Source organism: Lepisma saccharinum, chromosome 28 (genome assembly GCF_977018435.1).
Source record: "Lepisma saccharinum chromosome 28, izLepSacc3.1, whole genome shotgun sequence".
In the NCBI taxonomy this organism is placed as follows: Eukaryota; Metazoa; Arthropoda; class Insecta; order Zygentoma; family Lepismatidae; genus Lepisma; species Lepisma saccharinum.
Window position 1 is genome coordinate 23013373 of NC_139256.1, and position 13512 is coordinate 23026884.

The window sequence follows — 13512 nt, forward strand, 5'->3', positions numbered from 1 at the left end:
ATTTTAGCCTTTTTGCTGTTTCATCTTATGTAAATCATTCCAACAGGTGTCACCTGTGTGTTTATTATATTTATTTAGTTATAATTTACTATTTTATTGCGAAATTGAAGTTGAAATTTGGATATATTCAAAAAGGGGGGTGTCTTACTCCCCTCCGACCTATAAGGTTCGTGTCCCGATCAAGGAATTTTCATAGTGCTTGTTCTTTAATCTGATAATCATCCATGTCAGCGTCTGTGGTGTATTGGCTAGCACTGTGAAACTACAGTATGATAGAAAAAAATGATTACTTATTTCTTTCTTGTACATTTTACTTGTAATAGTTTTGTTCCTTTTTATTTTGTCGAACCCGGAACCACTTGATTACAACGCGACGAGGCCTCCCCGATGGCGCAGTGGTAGCGTCGTCGCCTGTAATCAAGGGGTACCGGGTTCGATACCTGGTGGAGACACATAGTGGTTCGGATCCAACTTTAAACTATAGGTCCAGTCCCGATTAGCCTTTCTGTGCATAAAGTGGACTTCAAACAACAATTCAATTCAATTCAATACAACGCGACGATTTTACTATTACGTTGTGTCGGCCATATATGTCTATCCTGGCATCAATATCACCACTAGAGCCCGGATGTTCAGGCACTGAAAAGTATTAAAAATGGCAGGCAAAAAGGCAACGAAGAATTGAAAAAAGGCAGTGTATGTCGAAAAAAGGCAGTCAAGTTTCAGAAAGAGGCAGTGAAAATTGAAGAAGAGGCATTAAAAATTGAAGAGAAGGACTTAAATTCTTCTTAAATCTTTAGAAATGTATTTGCAAATAATAATTTGAATAACAAGGGTTATTGAAAAACGAAATCAAATAGAAGAAGAGAAATATAATTTTAAAAAATGCCTTGTCGGAATGCCAAAAAGAGGCAAAAAAGGCAGCGTAAGGTGAAATAGGCAAAAAAAGGCAACATCCTATTGTTCAGAATGTTAAGAACATTCGGATCGGTGTACTTTTGTGTTCAATTTTTGTCTACCAGCGTCGGAAACGAATAGGCATTTTGCCTAAAATCCGGGCTCAAATCATCACTATTCATCCTCATCGTCGCGATTAGAATAAGTGGTGAAGTGACGTAAGGTAAACAAAATAAACAAATGAACGAGGATGAGAGAATCTTAGAGAAAAGAAGAGTAGCGGAGAGAGAGAGAAAGTACAAATGAGAGAATGGAAGAGATGAAAGAGTGAAAAATAAATAAAACGTTATCTAAGCGAGTGAGTGAAGGAGAAACGAAATAGGGAAGGAGATGTAGAAGATAGAAGAGCGCAAGTAAAGTGAGGAAATAGAGAAGATGGAATAGTAGAGAGAAAATAAAGAGATTGTGGAAAATAGAAATTGAGATGTACAGATAGATTGATGACTAAAACAGAAAGAGAAGAGAGAAGGAAGGACGTGAACAAGTCAGACGTCAAGAACATTTCAAACGGTCCGTTACAGCCCGTCAAAATTCATTGACACCGCTCCTAGCTTTCAAACAAGGAAGCGTCTGTGGCGAAAGCAGCAAAAAGCCATTTACTAGTTTATGAAACCGCTCGGCGAATTAAAAATAAAGCAGCGGAAAAAAAATCATTGAGTAACTTCTGGAGACCAAAACAAGGCCTATCTGCCTTTCGTGCGATTGTTAACAAATGAACACTCTTGCAACAATGAAGGATCAGCATACCAAAAAAGCGACCGTCCTCAATACCATTCAGGTAAAGCACATATTCTAATCGACCCAGACAATGCTAGTGATGTAGTACTTACACTTCAAAGTGGGTTGTCTGTCGTTAAACTGGAACATTCATTCACTGTGGATGCTAACCAGTTCTTTGGCTTCACTGGTGCTAGGTAAAACCCAATGCGTTTGTCTTGTATATGCAAAGAACCAGAGTGCCTGTGAATGGTGTCAGTCTCGCATTCGAAGTTTGATTGTTGTGGTGTCAGTACATGCTGGAACTCGCAAAACGTTGCATTGTTACATTATAAAGATGTGGCCTTGGAAAACAGGTGATGTAGTGCAATGGGTGGCTTACGGATGGGCACATGAAAGCCTTTGTTTCATCTTGCAATGACCTAGAAAACGCTGCCACTCAGTTTCGTGCAATGGGGTACTGTTTCTGCAGTGACGCAACCACAGGGAGGCAGGGGGGCATTGCCCCCCTCAACCTTGGACGGAAATCGATTCTAGTGGGGCACAGAGGGGCAATTGGCCCCCTCGATTTTAAATTTTATGCAAATAAAAACACCATTCTTAAAATTGTATTGCTCGCTTCGCTCGCATTACCTGTTTTTCTTGCTTTTATCAAGTTTAGAGCCGTAGCTAAGGCAGCCTTTCAATTCTGCACACTCGCAGTAATGTTCCCAAGGGGGGCGTTCGGAACGGGGGCAGGGAATGGCTACCCCTCCCCCGTAATATGAATGCCGGCTGATTTATCATATGTACCGGTAATTTAATTGCAGTATCAGCATACTTCATTCATCTAATCTAATCTATCTAATCTAATCTATCTATTCTAATCCAATATACATATAGCCCCAATCCCACCACTGACTCACTCACTGACATAAATGTTCTCCATGAAGGAAGCCCCGGAGGCGAAAAACGCCCGATTACGACCCCCCATGAAATCGTCCTAAAAGGCCGAGAAAATTAAGAAATCGCTCAATCGGCCCTTCCTTAAGGGTGAAAATGCCCTTTTTTCACGTCCTTGGTAACCGTTTCCATGGCTTTTCTTTTTTTCCCCACATTGTTTCCTTCAATTCTTAATTGTCTAGCTACATTGAATGAACTCCTGGTTTTGAAAAGGTGCCTCAAACAAGACTGACATCTACATAAGAAGAAGGTTCAGTCCAGACACAATTACGTATATATTATTATACTCAATGCGAAAATATCTACATCGTGCTTGTTTTAACTAAATGTTCGGGGTATAATAACAAACAATTCTTTAAAGCTGGCCGTGCTTGTTGTTGTCCATGGAAACGGACGTTGCCAGGGAACTTAATGAAAGTTTATTTTCAACCGGAAAACTACTGTAAGTGAATTATGCCAGACTTTTCGAATTTCAAAACAGAGGAGAGGTAGGAAGTTGATGGAAAAATACGGAAAACAATTATTTTTCAATTACGTTTACAAATGTGAAAATTGCAAAGGACGTAAATATTGCTTTTTCAATTTAGTGTCGCTATTGAATTCGTTTATACAAGAAATATAACTATCTTGAAACGGTTATTGCTTACTCACTTTATTATTAAGAAAATTGGCAATACTATTTTGAATATTTGTACAATATTAGAGCCCGTACACATGTAAAGTTACGTTCAAAACTTTCCAAATAAGCGAAGCACGTCGGCGAGCGTACGAGAAGTGGCCAAAGGCCACGTCGATAGTACGCGAGTCCATCCATCCAATATATATATAGCCCCAATCCCACTGACTCACTGACATAAATGTTCTCCATGAAGGAAGCCCCGGAGGCAAAAAATGCCCGATTACGACCCCCCATGAAATTGTCCCAAAAAGCCGAGAAAATTCAAAAATCGCTCAATCGGCCCTTCCTTAAGGGTGAAAATGCCCTTTTCTCACGTCCTTAGCAACCGTTGCCACGGACATTTTTTTGCAGCACACATTGTTTACTTCAATTCTTAATTGTCGAGATACATTATATTTCTCACAGATCAATAGCACACAGATGAATGAAGTCATGGTTTTGAAAAGGTGCCTGAAACAAGGGTGACATCTACATAATAAGGAGTTTCAGCCCAGATACAAATACGTATATATTGTTATACTCAATGCGTAAATATCTACATCGTGCTTGTTTTAACTAAATGTTTAGGGGGGTATAATGACATGCAATTCCTTAGATCTTGCCGTGCCTGTTGTTGTCCATGGAAACGGATGTTGTTAGGGAACTTAAAGATAGTTTATTTTCATCCCGGAAACTACTGTAAGGCAATAATGCTAGACTTTTCGAATTTCAAAATACGAGCATCAGAATTTATTACAGAGGCAAGGTAGGAATTTGAGGGGAATGACTGAAAACAGTTATTATCCAATTACGTTCAAAAATGTGAAAATAACAAAATACGTAAATATAGCATTTTCAATTTAGTCGCTATTCAATTCGTTTAAGCAAAACATCCAACTACTTATCTTGAAACGGTTATTAGTTACTCAGTTCATTATTAAGAAAATAGACTATATATTAGTTTGAATATTTGTACCTTATTAGAGCCCATACACACATAAAGTTTCTTTCTAAACTTTTCAAACTTATACATATGTTCCCCATCATCCAATACAACATGCAGACATTTTCAAAGTCATTAAGATCTATGACGAACCCCATCTATAACATGATTGCGCCCACAACGTGGCCGAAAGTCACGCATGCGAGCGTACAAGACGTGGCCAAAGGCCACGTCGAAAGTACGCGAGTCCAATATATATATAGCCCCAATCCCACCACTCACTGACATAAATGTTCTTCATGAAGGAAGCTCCGGACGCGAAAAATGCCCGATTACGACCCCCATGAAATTGTCCCAAAAAGCCGAAAAAATTAAGAAATCGCTCAATTAGACCTTTTTAAGGGTGAAAATGCCCTTTTTTCACGTCCTTAGCAACCGTTTCCATGGCTTTTCTTTTTTGCTCACATTGTTTCCTTCAATTCTTAATTGTCTAGCTACATTATATTTCTCACAGATCACACACAGATGAATCAACTCCTAGTTTTGAAAAGGCGCCTCAAACAAGGGTGACATCTACATAAGGAGTTTCAGCCCAGACACAATTACTTACGTATATATTGGTAAACTCAATACGAAAATATCTACATCGTGGTTGTTTTAATTAAATGTTTAGAGATATATTAACATACAATTACTTAGAGAGTTTGCGGTGCTTGTTGTTCACCATGGAAACAGACGTTGCTAGGGAACATAAAGAAACTTTATTTTCACCCCGAAAACTACTGTAAGTGAATTATGCTAGACTTTTCGAATTTCAAAATATGAACGTCAGAATGTATTACAGAGGAGAGGTAGGAATTCGTGGGGAACGATGGAAAACAATTAGCCTATTTTTCAATTACGTTTAAAAATGCGAAAATGACAAGAGACGTTTCCGATTTAGTGTCGCTATTAAATTCGTTTATATAAAACATACAACTAACTATCTTGAAACGGTTATTACTTAATTAGTTTATTATTAAGAAAATATACAATATTTGTAACATATTAGAGACTATACACACATAACATTACGTTGAAAACTTTTAAAATAAGCTAACCACGTAGGCGAGAGTACGAGATACTCGCTTAGCCTTTTTCAAAGGGTGAAAATACCCGTTTCATACTCCCTTGCAACGTAAGTTTCCGTCCAGGGGATACAATTCCGCCATTTTTCCATCATGGCTTTTACAACTTCTACATACAATAATTACATTTGAAATTGATATACCATCTTTAAATATTCTTTAATTGCAAACAAAATTGGAAAATAGTTAATCTTGATATCTAAAATAACAACAAATCTCCTGCATATGTTTCGATTTTTATTAATCGCACTGATTAATGTAAGCGCAGATGTTGCAATGCTGGATTAAAAATGTATACGGTCATATTCGACTGAGGCGACACATGGTGTCCAAGAAAATAATAACAATTCAAGTAACTTGCATTTTGTATCTTTCGGTGCTTAGTTAAGAGTTTTTACTGCCTTCGAACATTTTTATTATCCTCGAGGTAATCAATATCACATATGATTAAATTCATAGTTAGAAAACATGCATCAGGCAATAGTGACATCTAGATAAGAATATTTAGTCCAGAGATAACATAAACGGTCATGTATAACTTACTTAATTAGTACTCAAAATTCGATACATCATGGTTATTTTAATGAAATGTTTTAGACATGTATTACTGTTGTGTTAGCCATGCCTGTAATTGAACTTGGAAACAGACGTTGAAAATGGTACCTTAATGTCATATTTGTCAAGTAGTGACGTCACGTAAAATATGACTCCTATCTACTGTCCATACCTTACGGAAAATAAATTTTGTGAAGGGAATTGACTACCAGAAGAAAACTAAGAGTGTGGCTCATGTTGTTTAAAAGTGATTCGTGTGCACAATAAGAGATTCTAACAATATACAGTAGAAAATTATGGGTTGTATCTAACAAGCGAAGATAACATATTTCCTTAATTTTCATGTAGGAAACACAAATGAACACTGATGTATAGTATGTTAGATATAACTAGAATTACCTTCACCATAAGTTAGGTTTTAAGTTTTGTGCACAATATATTTATTGTGTTATCTTAAAAAAGCGATACTAGGGAATTTAAAGAACGTTTATTTTCACCGCGGAAACTACTGTAAGTGAATTGTGCGACACTTTTCGAATTTCAAAATATGAGCATCAGAATTTATTACAGAGGAGAGGTAGGAATTTAAGGGGAAGGACGGAAAACAATTATTTTCATTTACGTTCAAAAATGTGAAAATGACAACAGACGTAAAATATTGATTTTCCGTTTTAGTGTCGCTATTGAATTCGTTTATACAAAATATCTAACTATCTTGAAGTGGAGCGCACGGAATGACGGAAGACAATTATTTTTAAATTACGTTTAAAAATGTAAAAATTACAAAAGACGTAAATACTGCTATTCCAATATAGTGTTTCTATTCAATTCGATTATATGAAATATATATTTTGAAACGGACAATATTTACCCAGTTTATTAATATGAAAATAAGACAAAAATATGTTGAATATTTGTATAATACTAGAGCACTTCCACACATAAAGTTAATTTCTAAGCTTTTCAAATAACCGAACTTATACACATGTTCCTCTTCATCCAATACAACATGCAGACATTTTCAGTCATTAAGATCGTTGAGGAAGCCCATCTATAACATGATTGTGCCCACAACGTGTCCGAAGGTCACGCATGCGAGCGTACAAGACGTGGCCAAGGGCCACGTCGAAATTACGCGAGTCCAATATATATAAAGCCCCAATCCCACCACTGACTCACTGACTCACTGACATAAATGTTCTCCATGAAGCAAGTCCCGGAGGCGAAAAATGCCCGATTACGACCCCCCATGAAATCGTCCCAAAAGGCCGAGAAAATTAAAAAATCGCTCAATCCGCCCTTCCTTAAGGGTGAAAATGCCCTTTTCTCATATCCTTAGCAACCGTTGCCACGGACATTTTTTGCAGCACACATTGTTTACTTCAATCAAGACCATCTTGAGGTTCAGGCCACAGCGCTCAGTCAAGACGTCATCATCTCGAGGCGATCGTCTTAACGCTGTAAATCCCTTGTCGTATTTTTATCATAGAGAATTAAGCTATATTTATTTCTTTTATGAAGTTGAATTTTGGCATTTACCTTCCCGACGAATTTAGTTAGAAGAGAAAAGTAGAATATTGAATATTTATACCAATATTTTCATTCAGGAAGTCACTATGGACACCACAAAAAATTCCTAGCATAGCACAAAGAAAGGGTTGAAAACCGTTAGAAACTTCCTGGCGGAAAAATTTAAACATTGTATATATTTGAAAAATATTATTGGGAATATTTGTCAGCTACAGTAAAACTCGTAACCCCTTTTGTATGAACTGTTGTAGTGTAAAAATCAATTGATTAAATCAAAACCCTGCATGTTAGGTTGACCGCAAACTTTCCAAGTTACCTAATGAATTAAATTGTCTATAACTTTACCAAATTAATCAACCAGATAATGCAGACATTCTGTGTAGCTATACAATCTCAATACAAAAACTTACGAAAGTTATTGGTACAAGGGCAATGTTACATTTCTGCGTATAAAGACTAAACGTAAATCATTTGTCACATTGTAATTTCGACCCTATTGACTTATTGAACGATAATAAATAAATTGAATCTTTTCATTGTAGTTAGTAAGATCTGTGACAATAACTAGAGTTTCCAACATTTTCATTGAAAAGAAAAAGCAGATTAATATTTCGATCTTAGCGTTCACTTGGGAAATAAACATTTGGAATATTTCTTCACATTGTCTTTACTCTGTTAATAAAATCGTGAAGAATGTTAAAAAATTATGAAACAATAAACATTATCACTGATCTAATAATCAAAGTTACGAACATCGAAGCTTCACAAATACAAAAGATAAAAAGCAGTTCATATAAAACAGTTTTATTAAATTTAATACATTTGTAGTTCATATTAACATAGCTAGGTAACAAAATGCTTTCTGTGTGAAAACATTTGTGTTTGAAACATAAGTAATATATTCTTAGATAATTTTACACACGAATATTTCATCGAAGTTCTTGTTACACATCGCACCCTCGTATTTGAATGCACGACATATCTTCCATTAGCCTCCGATTAGCCTAAAGAAGCATAAAGCGAGCTAAAATAAGAATGTAAATGTACACATCTATCAACTTTGCCCTGTCGTATAGCTTTCTTTCATTAAGCATATTTCGAAACTGAAAATTTGTGCAAATAATATGAATATGTTATCGAATGCTTGCATAAAAGTTACACTAACAAACTGCTTGTAGACACGAACGTATATTTTAAACGTTGACTAAATCTTGAAATTAATTTGTAATCATAAGCAACAACGTATCTTAACGTCAACCAACGTTTGTAATTCAGGGTAAATTTAAAAAAATTGTTGACAAGAGAGAAAACATGAACACATTTAAGAGTATATTGCATTCCTATTCCGGCCACATGAAATGTTTACATCATGAACTATTACTCTTATTTATTTATGAGTATAAAACCTTTGTTACTTAACTTGTATCTTTTCGTAGGGGCCGAATGGCATGGAATTGCCCTAAACATGTCTCATTTTCAACATCTTGAAGAAATGTGAACGATACTCTTACCTTTTTCATCATAATTGCCTCTGCAATTGAGTACACAACACTTACACACCAGACTTCTTGCACATTTGAGCATATTTACACGTCATGTAAACTCAATTACAGTTCTTAAATTTGCATTACAATCCCACATTCACTAAAAAGGTTCAACATTGATTCCGAAGAAGCAAATCAAACATGGCGGCTATCTCGCCTCCAGTTGATGACGCTTAGTCATGTGACCGGAGCAAGCCATTAGGCTTTCAGATAGAGAAGGTAATGCTTCAATTCTTAATTGTCGAGATACATTATATTTCTCACAGATCAATAGCACACAGATGAATGAACTCATGACTTTGAAAAGGTGCCTGAAACAAGGGTGACATCTACTTGATAAGCAGTTTCAGCCCAGATACAATTACGTATATATTGTTATACTCAATGCGTAAATATCTACATCGTGCTTGTTTTAACTAAATGTTTAGGAGGTATAATGACATGCAATTCCTTAGAGCTTGCCGTGCCTGTTGTTGTCCATGGAAACGGACGTTGCTAGGGAATTTAAAGACAGTTTATTTTCACCCTGGAAACTACTGTAAGGGAATTATGCTAGACTTTTCGAATGTCAAAATACGAGCGTCAGAATTTATTACAGAGGCAAGGTAGGAATTTGAGGGGAATGACTGAAAACAGTTATTATCCAATTACGTTCAAAAATGTGAAAATAACAAAATACGTAAATATTGAATTTTCAATTTAGTCGCTATTCAATTCGGTTAAGCAAAACATCCAACTACTTATCTTGAAACGGTTATTACTTACTCAGTTCATTATTAAGAAAATATACAATAATAGTTTGAATATTTGTACCTTATTAGAGCCCATAAACACATAAAGTTACTTTCTAAACTTTTCAAACTTATACATATGTTCCCCATCATCCAATACAACATGCAGACATTTTCAATGTCATTAAGATCTATGAAGAACCACATCTATAACATGATTGCGCCCACTACGCAGCCGATGTCACGCATGCGAGCGTACAAGACGTGGCCAAAGGCCACGTCGAAAGTACGCGAGTCTTTTATATATAAAGCCCCAATCCCACCACTGACTGACTCACTGACATAAATGTTCTCCATGAAGGAAGCCCCGGAGGCGAAAAATGCCCGATTACGACGCCCCTCTCCCAAAAGGCCGAGAAAATTCAATAATCGTTCAATTAGCCCTTCCTTAAGGTTCAAAATGCCCTTTTCTCACGTCCCTAGCAACCGTTTCCAGGGGTATTTTTTTTGCAGCATACATTGTTTCCTTCAATTCTGAATTGTCTAGCTAAATACATTATATTTCTCACAGATCACACACAGATGAATCAACTCCTGGTTCAAAAAGGTGCCTCAAACAAGGGTGACATCTACATAAGGAGTTTCAGCCCAGACACAATTGCTTGCGTATATATTGGTAAACTCAATACGAAAATATCTACATCGTGGTTGTTTTAATTAAATGTTTAGAGGTATAATAACATACAATTACTTAGAGAGTTTGCGGTGCTTGTTGTTCACTAAACGGACGTTGCTAGGAAACTTAAAGAAAGTTTATTTTCACCCCGAAAACTACTGTAGGTGAATTATGCTAGACTTTTCGGATTTCAAAGTATGAGCGTCAGAATGTATTACAGAGGAGAGGTAGGAATTCGTGGGGAACGATGGAAAACAATTAGCCTATTTTTCAATTACGTTTAAAAATGCGAAAATGACAAGAGACGTTTCCGATTTAGTGTCGCTATTAAATTCGTTTAAACAAAACATCCAACTAACTATTTTGAAACAGTTATTACTTACTTAGTTTATTATTAAGAAAATATACAATATTTGTAACATATTAGAGACTATACACACATAACATTACATTGAAAAGCAAACCACGTCGGAGAGAGCACGAGACGCTCGCTTATCCTTTTTCAAAGGGTGAAAATACCCGTTTCATACTCCCTAGCAACGTTTGTTTCCGTCCAGGGGCTAGAAATCAGCCATTTTCCCCTCATGGCTTTTACAACTTCTACATACAATAATTAAATTTGAAATTGACATACCTTCTTTAAATATTTTTCTAATTGCAAATGAAATTGGAAAATAGTTAATAACAACAAATCTCCTGCATACGTTTCGATTTTTGTGAAACTATTTTTCGAAAATTGCTACATCATGGTTATTTTAATGAAATGTTTTAGACATGTAATACTGTCGTGCTAGCCATGCCTGTAATTGAACTTGGAAACAGACGTTGAAAATGGTACCTTAATGTCATATTTGTCAAGTAGTGACGTCACGTAAAATATGACTCGTATCAACTGTCCATACCTTACGGAAAATAAATTTTGTTAGGGGAGTTGACTACCAGAAGAAAACCAAGAGTGTGGCTCATGTTGTTTAAAAATGATTCGGTGCACAATAAGAGATTCTAACAATATACCGTAGAAAATTATGGGCTGAATCTGTCAGGTGAAGGTAACATATATCTTCTACAAATGGATCTGTGTGTGTGTGTGTGTGTGTGTCTCTTCTCAACTTTCTTTAGCCCGAGGCCCTGTAAATTGTTTATTAAAGTGGATGACCCAATCCCAACAATATTACTCGTAAATAGCTTACTACTTTTTTTAAATTTATACAGTAAAACCTCGTTAATCCGGACCCGCTTAATTAAGCCGGACTTAGCTTAATCCGGTCAGGCAAAGGGTAAAAAAAAACAGAATGCAAGGTTTTAAATGTGACTAGAAGCACTGCATTGTTGTATTTCTTATATTTTTTTACTGTACTGTATAGTGTATTTGGTCCTATGCCCTTTAAATGCACCATAATGAACTATTTTGTTGCTATAGACGGAGTTTTAATGCAATTTCCACTGTTCTTTTAGGTTATTTCAGTTAATCCGGACTTTCGTTAAACCGGTCAACTTATCCCTCCATTAGTCCGGATTAACGAGGTTTTACTGTATATTAATAAATATATACCATTGGATTTAATATTAATGAATGAATTATGGTAGAGTTAATCATAGAGAATATTAGTTTGATTATCTGTAGGTTTTTCGACAAAATATAAAAGATATAAATATAAAAATATAATAATATAAAATATAAAATATATAAATATAAAATATGGTTGAAATTTGTTGATAACGACTCGAATTAATGGAATCGTTAGTATATCTGGCCAACATCGTAAAATTAATTTGGTAGGCTAAGATTTTCATTCGAATGTTTCATTTCGGACACCCAAAAATTCCAATTAATGAAAATATTTCCACTTCAATATATTTGTTAATGAATATTCATACGCTAACTAAATTGGCCGTTGTGCCCGTCCGTCAACCTCCAAATTTGGATGGCTATACGTCCTCCGGTTAGATGGTTTGATGGCGCACCGCCACTGTAGCGAAAGGATATCGCAGTCGAAACCATCTCTCCAGGTGGTTTCCAGCTGGAGCTGCAAGTAAGGATGGTTCCGTATAGGACGCCGAATTTGAATCGAGTGTATTGTTTTGTTTCGAGGTTGGCAGACCTGTTCTTACCAATGTTGGTATCTGTTGTCATGGCGATTAATGTAGCCTCAATTGTTTTAAATCGTTTGTTGTGGTTTCCTTCCGTAAATACTCGAATAATCCAGGAGCGTGAAATGCATTAATCCGCTGAGAATGACTCTGTGGTGTGGGTTTTGGCAGGTGGAGTGTGATCTTCCACCGTGTGATTTCTTCTTATGGGGGTTTGTGAAATCACAGGTGTACGCCAACAAACCACGAACCCTTTTGGAACTGAAGGCGGAAATCCTACGGGTGATTGGAGGCATAGCGACAGACATCTGCGAGAGGGTTATCAATAGTTTTGTGGAGCGTATAAATGCATGCAGACTCAGTAGGGGTGGACATATGCCTGACATTGTCTTTCATAAGTAAATGGGAGATGTTACTGCTTACATATGTGAAATATAACTATTTTCATGATATTTTCCGTATTTTTATTTAATTTTTTAATCCGGGGTCCTCTACGGAACACCCTATAATTTCACTCTTCTGTCAACTTGAGAAAGACCAACCGTTAAAATTCAAATTTGGAGGCTGTACGGGTGACTATGCTCTCTCAGTATTTTTGAATCCTCACCAGCTCTGGCGAGAAGGGTTGTTAAAATTTAAGGAACTCATCAATTCTAATGAGTTCTTTGGGTTCCTCTGCAGAACCGGAACCTTCTTTCTCACACAATTTAAATTCGGTCCAAGTTGCGTATTGTTTCATTGAAAAAAGGTTCCTGGACCGTATTTCAATTAAGCGGGAAAATAGGTTCGTGGACCGTATTAAAATTGAGCCGGAAAAAGGTTCCTGGACCGAATTTCAGTACTTTACAGATAGAAAGTTTCTTTACGGTCCAGAACCCAATTAGGCTTGCTGATTTTCCCTCCTGGACCGGAATTGAATTTATTAAAAATTCCTGGACCTTTAACAACCCTGCTGGAGAGAAAGGCTTTCCTCTTATCGCTAGTGAACGCCAAACGAAAAGACATATTTCCAAGAGGTTTCCAGCTCGGGCTGCAAGTCTC